General features: G+C 47.5%; 4 non-coding genes across 4 annotated transcripts; all 4 read right to left on the reverse strand.

Moving 5' to 3' along the window:
- Nucleotides 1-19,679: 19,679 nt before the first annotated feature.
- On the reverse strand, nucleotides 19,680-19,753 carry Trnai-aau (transfer RNA isoleucine (anticodon AAU)). The gene has a single exon. It is a non-coding gene; the product is annotated as a tRNA-Ile (tRNA).
- A 174-nt stretch (nucleotides 19,754-19,927) lies between these two features.
- Nucleotides 19,928-20,001, reverse strand: Trnai-aau (transfer RNA isoleucine (anticodon AAU)). Its single transcript has one exon. It is a non-coding gene; the product is annotated as a tRNA-Ile (tRNA).
- A 174-nt stretch (nucleotides 20,002-20,175) lies between these two features.
- Trnai-aau (transfer RNA isoleucine (anticodon AAU)) lies at nucleotides 20,176-20,249 on the reverse strand. The gene has a single exon. It is a non-coding gene; the product is annotated as a tRNA-Ile (tRNA).
- Nucleotides 20,250-20,423: 174 nt separating this feature from the next.
- Nucleotides 20,424-20,497, reverse strand: Trnai-gau (transfer RNA isoleucine (anticodon GAU)). Its single transcript has one exon. It is a non-coding gene; the product is annotated as a tRNA-Ile (tRNA).
- Nucleotides 20,498-20,504: the final 7 nt, after the last annotated feature.

The following is a 20,504-nucleotide window of genomic DNA, read 5'->3' on the forward strand; positions in this document are numbered from 1 at the left end:
TAAAATTACGTGTACTATCTTTCCCGAGTGGCATGTTTGGAACTATCCATTTCTATAATTCTCTCGTGTAAGTATGCTAGTTGCATTTCCATGCAAAATACCTAATCACTGAAACATATTGCTCACACCAAATCTCTTGCGCTTAATTGTCAAGGGGTGCATGGTGTTGGATGGAATTCAGGATGCCTGTATGGATGGATATTATAAGCGTCCCCTTTGTAACAGACACGCTGACCTGTTAGCCATAAATCTTTTTTTTAATTCTGTCTAATTATTTGTGTATACCTAAGGAAAAATTTTCTTTCTGTGGAAAAAAAGGCGTTTCACGGTACAGCTCCTTGGTTTTCATGCCATTTAATTGTCCTTTTTCCCCACTTTTCCGCCTTAGAGTTTCCTAAGGCGGAACCCTAACCCTATGCGGGACACCTCAGCGTAGTCGGCGACTACAGTGCTGCCACTATACGTTTGCCACCCGCCGCGACAGCTCTCTCAGGGCGCTGCACACGGCTGTTGCTTAACTGTTCTAGTTCAATGTATCATTGTCGAACGGAGTCGATGGTCCAAGTTCAGACAGTGTGTCCGCCATGCACACAAATTACGGAAACACACTACATGCGTGTTCTTGAATAACAGAAGACATACGTTTTTCTGATGTTTTACGGAAAGAGCGACGGAACGGAAACGTCGACTACTCCTTTACGTCCAGTCCCGCTGTTTCGTAAAAGACGCAGCACAGTTTGTGCTCTAAACGTCCACTTCCGCCATTTTTCAGGAAACAAATTATACTCTGTGTTTCTTACGGTCTGTTCCGACGTTGAAACACGATATATTTTTTTCAGTGCAGTTTGTTTCGCATGGCGTCATTTGGCAGGAAACAACACCGTCAAATAAACAAAGTCCATCTGTCGCGGTAGCATGGCTCGCAAAACACACAGAACATTCCGTCATATGCCAGTCGTCTGAGCAGTTCGGGAGCCGCTGTTATCTGCCAAGCTGCTCTTTTTGTGGCCTACATGTCGATAGGGCGGAGGTATAGAACGGATGTCCTTTTAAAGCTGTGGACCAAAACGTGCGCATGTGTTTTTTTTTTTTCAAACACCCGAAACCTCACGCGCGACAGAACGCGCGCCTCAAAGAGTTAAAAAATTTTGCGCTCAGCGGCGAAACATTTCGCACACACATCTTGAACACACTTGGTTGCGTCATTCAAAATTTGTGTCGGTACTTTTGTTCGACGATGGAAGTCTAATAACTACTGCCGCCAAGCACTGGTGAACAAAATGGGCGAAAGCCAACGAAAGATTCATTCGTCCTTCAATACGCCACTAAAAACAAAGTCCGCCTCTCCGAAAACCGGGATTCTTTAAAGGTAGTCACGATCGATGTCCGCAATAAGCCTTTACGCACGGCTAAAACAGCGGCGTCGGCGTTGGTGCTCACTGAGAGATCACATGTGACATGTGCCACGATTCACCGCCTGTACTACGAGCGTACTTGAACCCGCTTTCCAGAGGTGTTCACGGCTTCACGCCGTTGTGTGTAAACCACGGATAACAACCGCGTATCTAACATGAGCTTCAGCAGGGAACACGCCAATCCGAAACGCGCCGAGTTTCTCCTACCGAGGAGAAGACGTGCTCCACCGCAACGCAGGCGGAATGCGATAACGCAAGGTAGCGCGTGTACACGTCAAGCCCGTGCCCCATTGGCTAGTCACTCGAGGTATCAGTTTACCGAGTGGATGTACCCCACACGTCCATTCGGTAAACTAGGTTAACCTAGGTTATTTACCTTCTGCCAGGAACTTAAAGCTTCGTGAGGAAGGTCATCCAATGATACTACGCCAAGAAGCTATGCGTTCGCACATTCCCGCCAGCAATGTTCAAGATACACAGCATTATACAACCAAGCAGAACATGACCACTACAAAACACTAAACGCCGCACACCAAGCCACAACATCATTGCTCAGGGCCATGTTCACTATGCAGGAGAAAGCTACCTATCACACGTAGATAAACACACAAAAAAGGAAACGCCCGCACTTTCATAAAAAAAGAAAGTATCATATGCTCTGTAACGTCGCTCGGTTAGCTGAGTTGAGTTATACGCACTTCATTAGTTTTTAGAGGAAGTCGGTCCAAGCATCAAGAAAAAAATAGGTGCAGAAACACAGAATACACAGGTTTGATGTAATAAGAAACAAAGCGGGTAAGGTGAACAAATACCTCTCATTATTCTGTACAGCGAAACCTCATTAATGGCTGCCCGCAGAGAACGCACATGAAGTGCGCTGCGAACGGTAGTATGCGCTCTGCAACCGTCGAAGTACAAATTCGCATACCTTGACGTACGCTGCCGCTAACAGCAAAGAAATAAAGTCTAGTAAGGTCAACTTGTTGGCTAGTTGGTAAAGCATGATGAAACGGGAAACAGCGCGGTAAACGACGACAAAGAAGGAACACACACACCACACCACACGAAGCGCTGACTGACAACTGAATTTTATTCGGGCGAAAAGTATATAAATACAAAAGTATTTATATACTTTTCGCCCGAATAAAATTCAGTTGTCAGTCAGCGCTTCGTGTGGTGTGGTGTGTGTGTTCCTTCTTTGTCGTCGTTTACCGCGCTGTTGCCCGTTTCATCAGCAAAGAAATAAATGGGGTACAACAGCATGCGTTCCCTCAAGCACCCACTTACAAGGCCTCTTCAGTATTTCTACCAAAGCATGGAAGGAATTTCGGCTCTCGCACAACGTTGTGGTCGCGCGCGCTGCCGACGCAAAGCAGAATTAGAAACTACGCGAGAGCGAATTTCGAAAGCGGGCAGGCATATCAACGAGTTCTTGTTGTAAGGAACTCTAGGTAGAAGCAAACCACCCACCTTTCAATGACAGACGCACAAAAAGCAGGAGCAGGACGGTGCCGTAGCCGCGCTTTACACTGCAGCCATGCGTAGCCGCGCTTCGACGTGAGCGGTAGCCATCTTGTAAATGTAGGGGCCCGCGAGGCATGAACGTAGAACCGCAGAAAAGGCTCTCAATATTAATAAATCAAAATAGCATTGTGGGAATAACCAGAAAAACATGAAATGTTATTTCATTGACATTTGTAATCTTTGAAGCATTTAAAACTGTGGAGGTTCAATTTTGAGTCGTTTGTTATGCTGAAGGTCACGAATAACCGGAAATTTCGGTTTCTCTTTTAACAGATTTCCTTCATGGCACATTCACAGAAAGATTCTTTGGCGGTACAGAAATTTCATGTATTTTATCTGTAAATTTACAACTATTTTTTACAGTGTACATCATGAATTTGTCTTTGCTTTAAAATGAGTTCTTTACGACGTCGTTTTTTCAGCCGTGATCGTTCTTCGTATGAAGTTTTCGTTGGTTGTCGTGCTTGTCGGAGGATTGGTTGTTGTCGTTGGAGCTGGTGGACTTGCATGTACTGGCATTGCTGAAGTTGCTCAGGAAATTGCTTAAGTGGAGCCCCTTTCGGAACAATACTCTGGTTTTCTTCGTAGGTTTGTGTGATGTCCACTGGGTAGCTGGTGCACGGTGGGCTGTTGTGTTGTTGATCAGGCAGTAAAAGTTTAGTCAATGGTGAATGCGTGTCACTTTGCGGCACTACCGAGCTAAGTCCTCCTGAAGCATGTACTCCTGCGGAAGGGCAGTGGCTTGGCAGGGTACTTTCCGGATGCTTTAACTGGTGTGTCGCGTACGTGTCGACTTCGTGAGGCGTGCCGTGGGAGTTACAAGCAACTGAAGAGCCACTTGGCGCAACCCCAGGTGGTGGTCCACGTATGCCAGACGAGTAGTGAAGCCCATCGGGTAGTTGAACATTGGCTTGATTTTTGTAGCAGAGTGGAGAGGTAGGACATGGCGATCTTTGCGCAGATGGAAAACCTGGTGGAAGGTCGGTTCTTATGGGAAAACATCTTGGGTAACTTTCAGTCAGCTGATGCCCTGATTTGTCTTGTGGGAATGGCCGATTCATGCTTGGTGTTCCAATGCATGAAGACTGCTTGTGAAAATGAGGACTGGGTGCGAATGTCCGCAGATGGTGCGTTACAAGCAAGTCTTCATCGTAGTCTTTAAATCGGGTGACCATCTCTTCCTTGATTTTTGTCCACGACTCATTGTTTTCGAAGATGTGCGTGAGATAAAATCGGAAGGCCTCACCAGTGGCATATTCGTTGAAGTTGGTGACCATCTCCTTTTCCGACCATGATGCAGCGGTAGCGTGGAGCTCGAAAAGGTGAAACCAGTCCTGTACGGGTCCATCGTCCGCTGATCCGGTGTACTTGGGGATGTCAAGGTCAGCCGATGGTTCTGTCATGATGCTGATCGCTGTGTGCAGCAGGATCTGCTTCGGTGGTCTGCATGCGGTCAAGGTGTCTGGCTGATGGCTTTGCTGCTGATGTGCGGCTGATGAGGCGGCCGCCAGATCTTCATCCTGTCGACTTGTGTGACGCTATGAATGAGAGACGGGCCGTGGCTCATACGCCATACATTTATTCCATTGCACGAGCCACTTCTTCATCCTCGGCTTCTCCTACCATATGGCTTCATACGTCATATATATATATATATATATATATATATATATATATATATATATATATATATATATATATATATATATATATATATATATATATATATATATATATATATATATATAAAGAGAGAGAGAGAAAACTTCATTAGCACTCAATTGTTCGTATGCACAGAGAGAATTTGCTTAGCACTGTTTAATCACAATATAGAAAAAGTAGACTTTTTATACAGCACACGCTGCGACAACCATACATATGCGTGTTATGCAGGTAATAGTATTACAAGGAACACATTTTATACATTAACCACACAACTTTATGCATGAATACAATTGTGTCAATGGTGGCCTTCCCAGTAGTATAGATCTGTATTATTCAACGAAATTTCGTTAATGTATAAAAGCTGCACTATAATAATTGCTTTCAATATAAGTAGCAATAATTGCACCTTTTATTTTTCCTAAAAAGTACTACACTTTCTTGCACATATTCCGGTTGGCGTATATTGTCTCTATTTTGCCTTTGTTTGCTCCTAGTCAAAATAGTGTTTCTAGCGCGTGGTTAATATTATTATGGTTACTATTACTGCATTACTATGATTATTAACGTGTCAAGCACAAGTATTGCTTAAAAATTAAGAATATCTGGTATTAGACGAGTTGCACAGTGTTTAAAAAACATTGTATTTGCATTTGCAACGAATACACCGACGCAAGTGGTGTAACAATAAATTTTCCTTGAAAAAACAATGTGGGCGATTGTAACGCTAAGCTACCTCGCATTGTTTCCTTTTCCATTGCTCATTAGCTGTTTACAATCGGTCGAAGTTTTCTGGGTCATGTACACAGCACCTGCTTGTAACGCGATGCAACAATTGGCGCGAAAATTATCAATCGCTTAATGACCATACACTTATGCGCGACTAGGTAAAAAAAAATAAGAGAACAAACTATTTATTTTCCATGCAACATATTGTTGGCCATTAGTTCTTCGGCATTCGTCAAACATTTTTGGTGTGCCATAATATTACCTGCTTGTTGCGCGACGTCACAAATCAGTGAAATATCATGGCGTTTAAATGATGCGTGCAAGGTAAACAGCGCATTCATTTGCTGAACATTAACTAAACGTTTATGGAATAGCCGGACAGTGTCTCCTTCTGAACGCAATTCAAGAAGCCTGCCCGCCGATCGTATTGGCAGCGGGTATTTATAGCAGCCGGCGAGATAGATTCAGATGCGTATGATAAATGTTTGCCGTTTTAGTAAAACGATGTCGAGCTTTTTGTGCGCCTATACAACTCTTTGAACTCATCCTTGCTGAAGAAGAGGGAGAGAGAAATAAGCGACTCTTAGCGTGCTTATCTGTCTTCTGTATTTTATTTTGTGCTGTAAAAGTCAATTCAAGTTGAATCAAGACCAATTAGCGGGGCTGTTAATTCAGTCTCCTTAGTCCAGAAAACCCTGGTCCGGTAGATCAAGGTGCGGGGCAAGCTTGAAAGCTGGGCTTCCCAATGTGTTCGAGTCCACTGTCATATTCGTCGCCTTGTTTCAAGCCGCCGCGATCGCTGGAAGCTACCATACGTGTATGATAGGCAAGGCTCAGCAGGTTGATCGGAGACTAAAGCTGAAACCTTTTTTATCGCTTCCATTTCGGCCAAACTAAAACACTCAACACTTCTGCATACTTATCGGCTCAGAGCGGCTTGGACATAGAGCAGCGGTGTTGTTATTCCTTTTCGCTTAAAGAAAATGAATTTCTTTAAACAAGAAGAGGTTTCATCGCCCCATAAAACGTTTACTGGTTTCCGCCCGTATTTGCGTCGAGGCCGGACAGAGCAGAATAATAGCATGACAGACTGATCTAACGTTATAGGTCCCTTGCTCAGCGGTAGCCTGTTCTGCAGTGTTCTGCAGTTTCGCACAAGGTGCGAAAGCGTAGCATAAGCGGCCTGCACCGCAGAAAGCCTACAGTGCATGGTTGTGAGACGCGGAAGACAATCTTCACAGCAGAAGCGTAGGACAAATTTCATTATATATTTACGCGATTGCTGTGTTGAAGGAAAACTTTGCCTCGATTGTTGCTTTGCCAGCGCGCAGCCGACAGTGACCACTATCGAAAGTGGTCACTTTGCCCCCCTACCTTTTCTCAGTGGGGGGTGGGGCTAGCGCCCCTCTTGCCCCCCCCCCCCTCGGTAGATACGCCTATTGACACAAGTACACTACGCAGTGGCGATTGTGTCAATAGCTGTTTATGCAGAGAGAGAGAGAGAGAGAGAGATGAAAAAAGGAAGGCCGGGAGGTTAACCAGATATTAGCATCTCGTTTGCTACCCAGCACTGGGCTGTGGGGAAATAGGGGCAAGAAAGGGGGTGTAGAGGGAGAGAGAGAGGAAAAGAAAGAAACGCACATACACACACGCAGGATAAAAAACGACACAAACACAGGAAGGGCGTTCTAGTTACAATCGTTCAGAAAGGCCCGTCGATCGCAAGAAGCGCAGTAGCGCTTGCACGGTCTTCTTCTGCGACGTTGGGTCTTGTCGATGGCGTAGAATTCTTTCCTCCGACAAAGGTCGGTCATCCAACTTGTTGAGCGCGTCGCAAAGGAATAGTTGTCACTATACTGTGGGCAGTCGCAAAAAATATATCCAATTGTTTCTGCGTTGCCACTGTGGTCACAGGCTGCGGTGTCGGCCATCCCAATGCGGAAAGCATAGGCGTTGGTAAACGCAACGCCCAACCATAGTCTACACAAAATGGTTGCGTCTACTCGGCAAAGCCTCGATGGGACTTGAAGACTTAAGGTAGGGTCAAATGAGTGCAATCGAGCATGCTTAAAGTGCGGCTCATTCCACTGTGACGTGGTGCGTTGGCGAGCATGTAAACGGAGCTTCCGTGCAGCGTCAGTCCTAGAAAGCCCTAGCAGTAGTTCGTGGTCTTCTGCGTGGGCTGAGCGGGCAGCTTGATCGGCCCGTTCATTGCCGATGATTCCGCTGTGACTGGGTAACCACTGAAAAGTGATTTGATGTCCATTCTCAGTTAGGTGGTGTATAACCTCTGCTGTCTCTTACCAGCTATTCGTAAGGCCCGCGGAGTAAGGCTGACACTAGAGACTGCAGTGCCGCCTTCGAGTCGCAGAAAATAGTCCACTTGTGTGTCGGCTGCTCATTGACGAATTGTAACGCTTTACGAAGGGCTGACAGTTCTGCTGCCGTCGATGTTGTTGTGTGAGACGTCTTGAATTTAATTGTCGTAACCAACCTTGGTATTACGACTGCTCTGGTCGAGCTGTTCGGCAGGACAGATCCGTCAGTGTAGATGTGTATGGAGTCTTGGTACTTTTCGTACAAGAGAAGTAAAGAGAGCTGCTTAAGTGCCGGTGACGACAAATCCGCCTGCCTGCATTAACCAACGCGAGCAAAACAAGTCTACGGATGATACAAAGCGTACAGGCTCAAGCACTACGCATTTGTCTAGGCTTGACTCAGAGTGCATCAACAGTGGCGACTATAGCCCATCGCGAGGGACCACCTCATCAATACTCACATTGAGGTTGAAGTGCTGAGGACACATATACGACACCTTGCTCGCACTCCCCGCCATTACCTAGCCTCTCTACCAGAGGACCGACCACGCACATCTTACTGCCAAACAGTGACCGCGCACGGTGAATCAATACCAGCTTCCTTCACTCCTACCGCAACACCTCGGGCTCCTCCATGGTGCCTCACTCAACCAAATATCAACATTACAATACCTGTTTATGCAAGTTTGTAGACATGCACAGTAGATAGAGCCTTCTTATCAGGAAACTGAATAAGAACACCCTCGGTGTATCAAGTAATTCTTACAAGAACATATATTCTACATGCTAATAACAGCGAGAAGCGTTTTAGATTTACTGCGTTATTGCCACAAACTCCTGATATTAATGTTTGTTTCGTGTGGGCCCTAGTGTGCACAGTAACCAGTGCTGGGCAGTATCGAAGATACTCTTTGGTTATCTTGTATCTGTATCGCGATCCGTCTCGCAAGACGTGTATCAGTATCTTTATTTCAGATACTTAAATAATGTATCGTGTATGTTAAGATACAACCCAGGCAGCACACAACGTCGGGCCGATATTGGTTTTACGGCGGCTGTGCGCGGCCCCACCTCGGGCCAGCGTTGCCAGCCTGGCGCCGATATCGGCGGAGCCGTTGACTTTCGCCGGCAAAATAGGGCCGACTGTGCGCCTTTCAGCCGATGTTGGTCTTTCACCGGCAACATTGGGCCGAGTTATCCGGCCTTCTGCCGTCTTCCCGCCGATATCGGCTTAGGCGACTTCTTTCACCGGCAACATTGGGCCGAGTTTGCCGGCGTTTTGCTGCTCTACCGCCGATATCGGCTTAGCCGATGGCTTTCACCGGCAACATTGGGCCGAGTTAGCCGCCATTTTGCCGTACTTTCGCCGACATCGGCCGAGCCGATGGTTTTCACCGGCAACATTGGGCCGAGCATGCCGTCATTCTGCCGTGCTTCAGCTGACATCGGCGGAGCCGATGGCTTATCGACGATGTTGGAACTTTCTTGTCTCCCTTCAGACAGTTATACATACCCTATTGAGAACGTCCTCCTGCGTCGCGGCGCTCCAAAAGTCCTCGTCACCGACAGAAGTACGGCTTTTACGGCAGAGCTAACGCAAACCATCTTGCAATAGAGCCACACAAGTCACCGACGGACATCACCCGCAGGCGAATGGCCTCACCGATCGGGTTAATGAAACCCTCGCCGACATGCTGGCAATGTACTGTACGTCGAACACATGACATGGGACGCCACAATATCTTCCGCACATAACCTGGAGTTAACACGGCAGTGTAAGAAACAGCGCACATATGACGCCGTCCAAACTAGTTCCCGGAAGCCCCTCAACGACGCTGGACGCCGTGTTGCCGGCCGTCAGTGACGAGAATAACCTGGACGTTCCGCTCTACCTTTAGCCCGCCGAAGAAGCCCGGCAGCTCGCCCGCCTAGCATACAATCGTAATTCAATAGAGCATTAGGCGCTTGAATATTTGTAGCCGCTACATAGATTGCTGTACTAGCACAAATAACAAAGTTCAAATATTGTACCGTGCTAATGCCGCACGTACGACTCGGGGCGCGAAGTATCGCCGACTGAATAGCTTGCATTCTCTTATTAGTTTCTGCTATGATAATGACTAACAACTATCACTAGCACAGTCACTTTTCTACCAAAAAAAGGTGGTCTTTAGAAGAATAACTGACTGAAATTAGATGGCCACTTCGTTGACCAGTTGTTCAACGCTATCAAAAATGTTGAAACGTTATAACACATACCATTAACTTCATGGGCCAAATTCGAAGTACTTCTGTTTCGTAAATGTTTTTGCCACTGGTCGGCCGACTTCACTAATGTATCCAGCATCAAAATTCACACAAACATTCCCGCACGAATGCTTTTAGCGGAAGAAGTTTTATGTGAATACTAATTCTGTGCATAAATCGAGCCTGTCATCATATTTATAGCGCTATATCCTTTCAGCCGCTGAATGTGTGCCGCCAGCGCTCATATACTACACGGACAGTTTCCGATCTCTGTGTTTACACATATTTACTCACGCGCGTGTTTGGGTGAAGCGTAACAAGCGCATTTGCTTCAGTGATGTCACATAATTTTACTTTATGAAAATAGTAAAAGCTCAGCAAGGCGTGTTGCTGAGCTAGTTGGTTCATTACTTGAGAAAAATAGGTATGGTGCAAAAAAGACCGGGCGAAGTGAAGACACGTTTTGTCGTTTGAATGTTTACAAATCAACTAGCCCGCTGACCATCTTTAACGAACTGACAAACACGTGTTTGCCACGTGTTTAACAGTTCGCATTTGCACTTCGTTGCCGTCCATTTTGCGACATACATATCTTTTTCAAGTAAAAATCTCGCTCAACGATTGCTTCCCACGTGCTTTCAGAAACAGTCGCATAAAATTATTATTATGGCACGTGAAATACGATGAAAAATGCGGCTCCAACGTGGTGTACGCAAAGTTTTCATGCAGCGACATGTGGCAACAAGTGATGCATTGAAAATTCCACGAACGCCTTTCTCAAACGGCATGCCCATAGACATGCTGGGGGAATCGCACACCATTGTGGTAGGCTGAGCCGTGCTTTCAAGAAGGGAGAATTCGCATTTTTTTTCGTCTTCTTCAACCTCTACCCCCCCCCCCCCCTCCCTTCCTTCCCCTCGTTCACCGTCATTGTCGCGAAACTCGCTTGACCAGGCAGGGTAGGGTAGCCGTCCAGACGGAGGGACAATCGTAGCTGCGGCAGCAGGTTTTTTTCACTCCGACCAGCAGAATTCTTCAAGAAGTGCGGTGTGTGGACATGTGTGGTGGAAAGTCAAAATCGTGCACGAGACGGATACGCGGCAGGATTCCGGCATTGTTTTTGGCAGAGATCACCGCAGCGAGAAACCAGTGGCCCCCTGCTTCCATTTTGAACTCGCTCACCTCATATAAGGCCGCGTGTTCACTGCTGTTACGTGTCATCAGATTTTTGTTCTCTTCTTATCGCGTATTCTCTATTGACCATCGTGTTTTGTGTATATGGTGCGCTTGCATTTTTTATTCGCTCGTGTTTTTAGCGATCCAACGGGCACACGTGAGTGGTGTTTATGCACGATTCCTTTCTGTTACAATCTTACCTTTAGATTAGGAATGCGTGCGTGTCTATCTTGTTTAGATGTAGAGTTCATGGGATCTTGTGGTACCGCTCGCAATGTTTCTCGCGTCGCGTGCAGCAGTTTATCCATTTTGGCCCTTAAGATATCACTGAAAAAATTGCAATTCCCACTTAAAGGATAACGCTAATTTAATTGCCAGTCATGTGTTGCGAATGCCTACCGTTCCTTGGTGAACTTAATAAACGTGGGGGGGGGGGGTGTGCTCCTCTGCTCGTAATTAGCTCACGCGTATACACAATCTTCTATAGAAGATTGTGTATACGCGCACATATAGTCCAGTTGCCACTCTTAATCTCGCTTTTTCGGCAAGCCGCCTAACATTATCTTTCTTTTCTTCGGGTCCGTCTTTAATCCTACTTTAATGCTGCCTTCGTTTACATCTCCAGAATTTTTTTCGTGATTCGGCACCGTCGTTGCTGAAAAGCGCGATATCGTCCGCAAAACGCAAGTAGCTAAGATATTCTTTGTTAATCCTTATTCCTATTTTTGCCCGTTCTAGTTCTTTCAATATTTATAGCGAATGTGCCGCGCATAACGTTGAAGTGATTGTAACTCTTCGCATAGGCGTGCGCACAGTGGGGCAGGGGGGCGGCCGGCCCTCGTAGTCACTTAAGAAGAGGTGGGCGCAAGGTCTGCCAAACACATTGACTTAATAGGGAGGGGGGGGGGGCGCCGCGTTGAACCTTCGCCCCCCACCCCCTCTGAAGGGAAACCCTGCTCACGCCTATGATTTTGCGCCTGATCCCATTCTCGATTAGGATTGTCCTGCTTCTTCTGAGGAATACGGTGGCTCTGGGGTTGTTTTAGATATTGGCTACGGTATCTATAGATGTTTAGATATTCCTTTATGGCATAATTATTCCGGAACTGCTGGCGTGTGTTCATATCTGTGAATAAATTTGTGTTTATTTCCTTGCAAATGTGTTGCTCCTTAATTTCTCAGACGCATGCGTAGTTGGTGCAGCAGGCCTTTCATCAATTTAGTTTTGTTTGAGACAATATTGACTCGTTCTCGGCCTTGCATGGTTCGACAGAATTGTGGGTCTTAATCGCACACTAAGACATCAGTGGAGCAGTCGTTCTAATTAGGAAGCATTTTTCGAATATGGCACCAATGGCAGTCAATAAATGTCATTGGGCCGCGAATAGTCTTATTTTAGCGCTGCTGACTTACAGTACAGTAACCACAGTAATACCGAACTGCCGTGGTCGGCACGCAGCCATTTTACTTTATAACACATGTATCAGCCTGCCTGATCAGGTTACTTTACGCATCGAGCAACTACCGCCGGTGTCTCCATATAACCTAGCTACCTGCCGACCACGACGGTACAGTACTACCATAGTACTACCGTACTTAACGCACGGTAAGCCACCACTGCTAAAACATAATAACGGGTGTAAACGGTCACGCCGGCGGCTACCCGACGTCGGCGGGGCCGACACCGCGCCAGCATCGGCTAGCATACATAGGCCCAATGACGGCTTGCCATCATCGGCTGAATAACGGCAGGCCCGTCTCGGACCGACGCTGGCTAGCCCACGTCGGCCCGAAGCCGGCAAGCCCGCATCGGCCCAAAGGCGGCTAGCCGACGTCGGGCCGATGCGGGTGAAAGTAGCGCGAGCGTGATTTGCCGACGTGGGGCCAATGTTGCTGCCGTCATTTGCCGACGTTGGGCCGAGATCGGTCCAATGGCGGCGTGCTGCCTGGGAAGATACTGCTATTGCTACACCACCGTGCGAAACAATAATCGCTAGATGAAATCCGCTTCTCAAGCTGATTCTGCAGCCACTAAGCCATCTGAATAAAACTAGAGACAGTGACATTCTTTTTATCTTTCCGCCAGAGTCCTACAGTGAGGGCAGGCGATGAGGTGTGCTCGTCCGTATACCTTATAATACATGAATTACAAGGCAACATATAAATGTGATTTTGTGCACCTATAGTAAGGGTTACCCAGTTTAGAGTGTATTGCCGGTGCAGAGTCACGTGGTAGCGCTTCGCGCCATCTCGGCAAAACAAGCGCGCGAACGTCTACGCCTAGCCGATCTTTTGTTTTCTCGATTTTTTACCTTTTCGTTTGTGTCAGTGTCATCACACCTGCTCTTAGTCGCTGCCCTGTGTCGCGTGCTCCAATGCGTGTGGCGTCTACCGCGCAAATTCTGATGCCGATATACCCCCGTATCCTGAAACAAGCCTCGACTTGAATTTCACCCTTCACTTGATCGAGCTGAGCACAGCGCCGCCACTCGACTAAAAATGGCTCGGAGGTTCTCAGGAAATGATGCCAGCTATCGCTCATACGCAGTGAACATTCCTGCCGAAAGGTGGATCTGCCGTCGACATTCTCGAGTCAAGGTGGAACGCCGAGTGAAGGGACGTTCTAGAATTCGGGAAATAGTGTCGTTACCGAAGTTTCTCTTGTGAGGTTGTGCTTGCTTTCCGCCTCGTGGTTCGCACAAGACAGCGATATGATGGGTCTCGTTGATTTAAGTTTGACTTTTGTGTAATGCGACTGACTTCTTATAAATGATATTCTAACAACCATATCACCACCGGTACCGATGCTAGGTGTAATAAAACAAACATTTCCCTAACAGAAGGTAACTTGGCGCACCGTATATTTTCCTTCCTGCTATCTGCATTCAAATAGTTTCAAAAAAAAAATATTTGGCTGTAAGCACAAGTGCTTTCTTGGGTGTCCTTCTTTTGCATACCATACATTAATTACCCGGGTCTCTGTACTGTTTTTATTTTCGGTATGGTTACTCCAACGTGTCTTCTGCAATGTTATGCTAAAGTAGACTATCTGCTTTACTATTACTTTTAAATGTCTGCGTCATTTGTACTACTCTTTACTCGTTTACGCTTTGCTTTAGTAACCGTTATGTCAAATCGATTTTCAGGACATATATGCGCTAATCTGGGCATACCTCTATTATACAGTACCTAAGATTATGTTTACTACCTGGTAAAATTGCGAAGTTCAGTTTGCATTATAATAAAGGAAATTATGAGTCATCTTAAATATGCCAGGAAAGGCATTCGAGGAACATTGTTCTACCAAATGTTCCGTTTTTATTATGAGCGTTTTAACGAGCCGGTTTATGCTATTTTCCATAGTCACGGATAGGTTCACTGCCTTACCATAACAAGTAAGTTCACGATACTTCATGCTTAATTGACGTAGTTTTTAGGGGTGCCCTTTGTATCGTGTTTTCATACTTATTTGCTGTGAATGTTTGATACAGCACGGCCTTTCTATTTTACTTAGATATACCTGCTTTCCTTTTAAGGCTGTCCTATATATTTTAACGCGATAGCGTTAAAGAGCTCGTTCAATATGGGACAGCTTGAGACAGCCAATGTTACGCGTTCAGACGTTAGGTTGAGGCATGCACCGAGAACCGAAGCAAGGCTATCGATTGAGAAGGCGATGCGCACGCGGCCCGATTACGCTCGCTCTCGACTGTTGAAGGCGAAGCTCAAGCGTCCTCCAAGTTTTTCGTTCTTAGTTTATGAGGAGCACTTAACATCGCATAGTGTTTACCTCGGAGCGCAGAGATGTATAACAGGTTTCACCGTGCTGGGGTAATTCCCAGTCACAATGATCCAGCTGTCCGGTGCCTGCCTCTTACACAGATGTCCGGTAGTGAGTAAGTGACTTTACTCATTAAGGGGTGTGGGGGTAAGGGGGGTTCAGGCTACGTATGCTGCCAGGCCGTGCTTTTCAACTATGTCTTCAGCTCGTGCCTGGATCCGTGTCTGGACTTCTCGGTCTGTGCTGAAGAGAAGGGCCTCCCATTGCTCATCGGTGTAGGGTGGCGAGACGAGGTCGGTGGGCTGGAGATCCTCCGGGCAAGCCAAGAGGACGTCGTTGAGCGACGCAACGCCTCCACATAGGCAGCAGCGCGAATCGATGACGCCGGGTGGATGTAGGAGTACACAACAGGGCACGGAAAGGTACGGGTCTGCAGTCGGCGCCAGGCGATCTGGGACCTCTTGGGAAGACTATCGTGAGCGGGTGGGTATAGGCGTCGGGATGATGCTTCGGGATGATGCTTTTTCAGAGGGGGGCATTGCCACGTGCGTTTCTTATTTTTGCTGTATTCGGTTTTCGCCCCCAAAGACTGTCAGCAACGCTCAGCGCAAACCGCGCCTCATTGCTCGAGAAGCTTCTCGATTATTGTAGATCATTTTGTTAAGAATGCGCGCAAGACGCGAACACTCGAGCTTATTCCATAGGTTGCGCGACAACCAGCGATAATCCGGCACAAGTTTGGCCAAATAAACAGTATCATATCTGAAGTGCTGACTGCTGCCTTCGTCGACGTCACGGCCACGTGACAGTATCATCATCAAGGCGGTCGAATAACAAGACGAAGAAGACTCCTTGGCTCGTGCGCGCGCTCAATATGTTGCAGATGGCTATGGTATATAGGTTTTAGAAAGCGAACGGTGGCCAATGGAACTACGGACAACGCCCAGCGCAAAAGCTGCTTCGCATCTAAAAGTGTTAGCTGCTAGCCCTCGTTCATGTAACATTACGGCGTGTACTTATCGCATCACTGCTTCGCCCTCTCCCCCCCCCCCCCCGCCGCCGCCGCTCCGATGAACCCCGCGCCGTTCACGGGCCGCCGCCGGTGATTTTGGGTCCGGCGCACATGTCTAGTCCGCCATGAGGGCGAACGATCAGCTTGAGTGCGTCGCTCAGTAATCGAGGCTGTTTTGAAGCTACAGAGTTTTTGGCTAGTACGCGTCCTCGCTGTCGAGGCGTGAGTTCGGATTACGTCTTCCTTACAGGTGCACCCGAGGCATGACCTTTGTTGACTTGGGGCGGTTGATCCGGTCCCGCTTTATCTCCGGGGGAATCGGGTACGGCAGACCCTGGTGCTGTTCGCGCCATCCGGAGCTTGTTTACTTTCGTGAGCCTGTCAGTAGCGGCTAGTTCTTCACGAGAAATTGGGATGCCCTCTACGGCGACCTTCATGGTCGACTACGGTGCGGCGCAGCTGGCGGACGCGCCGCTGCGGCGCCGAGCTCGGTAATCCTCGGCGCGGCGCGGTAGGCCTACCGAGACATCCGGCGTGGCCGCGGGAAAGAAATTGGCCTAGAATGGTCACTCGTCGTTGTACGTATTTCTGGTTGATGTCTCTGAATTCCTCTCATCGTTAGGAAGCCGATGACGTCGATTGAAGTACGCTAGGGTCTCACTGTCCGGGGTGAAGCCAAGAAATCGGCGCAGCCCATGTGAAGTGCGTCCTTCGTCGGTCGCGCTGAGTGGTGCCCGAAGGATTCGGCAGTCACGGCGAATGTGACCTTTTGCTTGGCAGTGTAAGCAAAGAGGGGCCTTAGCAAGAACTGCCACCACAGCAAGTTCTCCGGCGGTACGTACGTGGTGGGGAACGTCTCCAATAGCGACTCCCGTCTTTAGCTTGAGGCTCAGCACGTGTGTTGTCGAACCTTTCTCCGATACACCGCATACACACCATAGCTCCCTATTCACTTATGTGACTTCGCCATACGGCTCGAAGGCAACGAGTATGTCCTCATTAGTCACATTGTGCATAACCCAGTGAATCTTCACTCGAACCTCTTGGTTGTTTAGGCCGACCACAAGGTATCTCTCGTTTTTCGCATTAATATGTCCAGATGCCAACAACTTTCTCATTCCTTCACGACTTTTGAACGTAACGGCCCACACATGGTTCATTTGAAATGCACCTAAGGCTCCTACCTCAGGTAGCAATACAAATTGAGCAAGCGCATCCCTGTAGTCCTTAACCTGGTACGGTCTCGCTTGTAGGTCACCGAGCAAAAAAAACCGTGTTCAAGACAATACGACTTTCTGAAGATGCGGCAGCAGTACTTGATAATCCTGGTTATCTTCCATTGTGTCCCTGTTTCCACAGCTAAACTGTGCTGCAAGCACCGGCTCGTTCGAGCCCACGAAAACACGTCCGTCACCCGTGGCGGCCGTCAGTGGAATTCTGAGCTAGCAGGTCGGAAAGAGGGCACCTTTCGCATAGAGAGTACTATATAATGTGTATGGGATCAGGCTCCGTATTTGGTAGAGATCTACATCACGTTTATCAACTATCCTACAAATATTGCCCATTACAGCTATTGGCCAATGCCAGAACAAGTGATATGCAAACGGAGCGGGATGAAACAAAAAAAAAGGCAGCTTCGCACTAGTGGTGCCAAGCCTGAAGGAAGTGCAGAGCTGGGCGGCCTTCTTTGTTTCTCTTCGGTTTTCTCTTTCTTTCCTCCTCTCTTTCTTGTTCTCTTTTCCAGTTTTTTATGTATTTTTTTCCGCTTTATTTCTATTCTTCTTCGTATTTTCTTTTTCATTTCTTTCTCTCTCTTTCTATTTCTCGCTTTCTTCCTCTTTTTCAATTTTTATACGTGGTTTTACCTGCGCTCGAAGAACAAGAGGAAGAAGACTTCTCTTTGTCGCGTACGCGCGCCTAATATGCTACCGTTGGCTATGCTGTATGTGGTTTTGCCTGCGGAAATATGATCATCAAGGCACTCGAAGAACAAGAGGAAGAAGACTTCACTATGGCGCGAGCGGGCGCTTAGATGGTTATGCTTTGCCTGCGTTCCCCCAAGCTACGACGACAGCATAGAATCACAGCCTACGACAGCCCGGCCCCCTAAAGTGCTCCCCACTTAAAGAAAAACATGGCCTGCGCAGGAATTGAACCTACGACGTTCGCGTTATCAGCCCAACGTTCTCACCGACTGAATTATGCATCCAGTCACTCCAAGGTGGTCAAAATGGGATCGCTTTCACCGCTTTGCGAGCAGCGCTGGAAAAATCCTGTGTTCACAAAATGATGCAAAGCTCCGAAAAGCAGATGGAAAGGCTGAGGAGCACTGGGTATCCTAGCAACGTGACGCACAGTTTGCGGCAAACTGGTCCACGTGGTAAAAGAAAAAGAAGACATGCGACAGAAAGCTAGCGGAAAGGCGAAAGAGGTGGACAAATTAGCCGCTGTTCCGGATATTCAGCGCCTTTCGCATACCGTAGAATCCCGAACAAGCGGCCCTATGCCCGAGGAAGCGCCCGCCTCCCTTTATCTGGAGATTTGAAATATCCGCAATGACCGAGCAAGCGCCTCCCCTGCCCTCCCATCATTTTCACTGCTTCATTCAGTGTTTTTGTTCGCTTCGTGACATCTAATAACGACAGTGAATGCATGCCTATTCAACAACACATTTCACTGGAAGCACGCGCGGCTCCTCCGTCACCATCTTGAATTCTGATGCGTGACCGAGCAAGGGCCCCCCTCCAAATTTTGTCGGATTGTGTTTCACCTAAGGAGGGAGGGGCGCTTTCTCGAGATTTTACAGTAGTTTGACAAAGATCCGGAACAAATACGGGGCAAACGTAGTTTCTTCCGCACCTGCGAAGCTTTCCAAGGTATGTAACCTCGTAAGTAAGAAAAAAGGTGCGAGTGAGTCGCGTAAAAGTGACTGCGTTATCCAGCACAGGGATAGGTATGTACCTTGCGAGGTCGGTGTATTGTACAAGGTGTCATTACCGTGTGGAAAATCGTACATAGGGGAAAGCGCAAAATGCATCCACATGCGATTAAGGAAGCATGAGCTATCGATTTCGAAATGCCCCAGCTTTGAATCTGCTAGTGCCCTGCCTGGAGTGCGAATGCGACTCAGTTTTCAAAGACGCGGCAGTTGTGTCTAAGGAAAGGAAGTTATTAGGCCGCAGGATTAACGCAGGAGGCGTTCCATATCAGGAGGAAATGGGAGGGGTGCATCAACCACCCCCCCCCCCAAAAAAAAAACACTTTAATTCACAAGGAGTATGCGTATCTCCGCTCCACGTGCCACGTAACGAGCTGAGTCTGTGCGGTTTTCTCACGTGCCTACATATATTCTCACGCACATTGTTTTTTTTTTTCATGTTTCTTTCTTGCCTTTTCATGGCCAATTACGGGTCTTTTTGATGGCTTTTAGCTGTTTCATTGTTAACCCCTTAACGCGCCTTCTTCCATAGCTTATACATGTTCCATTGTTAAACCCTAGGACGACATGTCATCTGGGCTGAGACTGTTAAAATGGTTGCTTTCATCCTTCAATAAACCCAGTTGTTAGTCTGCGCTTGTCTGTCTTACTTTTTTCTTCTTGTCCCGTCCCACCGCGCAGTTTCCCCAAAATCAACACTTAATAAATTTTCCACTTTTCCACGCTGCTTACTGTACCACGTGTATGGTATCAGACTCCGTATTTGGTATTGATCTCCGACGGGTTTCTCAACCCTTCTACAAATATTGCCCCATACAGCCGTTGGCTAATACAAGAACAAGTGACATACAAAAGGAGCGGGATGAAAAAAAAAACATGGCCTGCGCAGGGATCGAACCTACGACCTTCGCGTTATTAGCACGACGCTCTAACCGACTGAGCTCGCAGGCCAGAACGAGGACACCTTTCGTATAGAGAGTACTATACCATGCGTATGGGATGATGCTCCGTATTTGGACAAGACCCGCCGTGGCGTTTATGAACCCTTCTACAAATATTGCCCCATACAGCGTTGGAAGAGCAAGTGAAATGCAAAAGTAGCGGGATGGAACAAAAAAAAGAAGATGGCCTGCGCAGGGATCGAACCTACGACCTTCGCGTTATTAGCACGACGCTCTAACCGACTGAGCTAGCAGGCCAGAACGAGGACACCTTTCGTATAGAGAGTACTATACCATGCGTATGGGATGATGCTCCGTATTTGGAAAAGACCCGCCGTGGCGTTTATGAACCTTTCTACAAATATTGCCCCATACAGCGTTGGAAGAGCAAGTGAAATGCAAAAGTAGCGGGATGGAACAAAAAAAAGAAGATGGCCTGCGCAGGGATCGAACCTACGACCTTCGCGTTATTAGCACGACGCTCTAACCGACTGAGCTAGCAGGCCAGAACTAGGACACCTTTCGTATAGAGAGTACTATACCATGCGTATGGGATGATGCTCCGTATTTGGACAAGACCCGCCGTGGCGTTTATGAACCCTTCTACAAATATTGCCCCATACAGCGTTGGAAGAGCAAGTGAAATGCAAAAGTAGCGGGATGGAACAAAAAAAAGAAGATGGCCTGCGCAGGGATCGAACCTACGACCTTCGCGTTATCAGCACGACGCTCTAACCGACTGAGCTAGGAGGCCAGAACGA

Source organism: Rhipicephalus sanguineus, chromosome 1 (genome assembly GCF_013339695.2).
Source record: "Rhipicephalus sanguineus isolate Rsan-2018 chromosome 1, BIME_Rsan_1.4, whole genome shotgun sequence".
Taxonomy (NCBI): domain Eukaryota; kingdom Metazoa; phylum Arthropoda; class Arachnida; order Ixodida; family Ixodidae; genus Rhipicephalus; species Rhipicephalus sanguineus.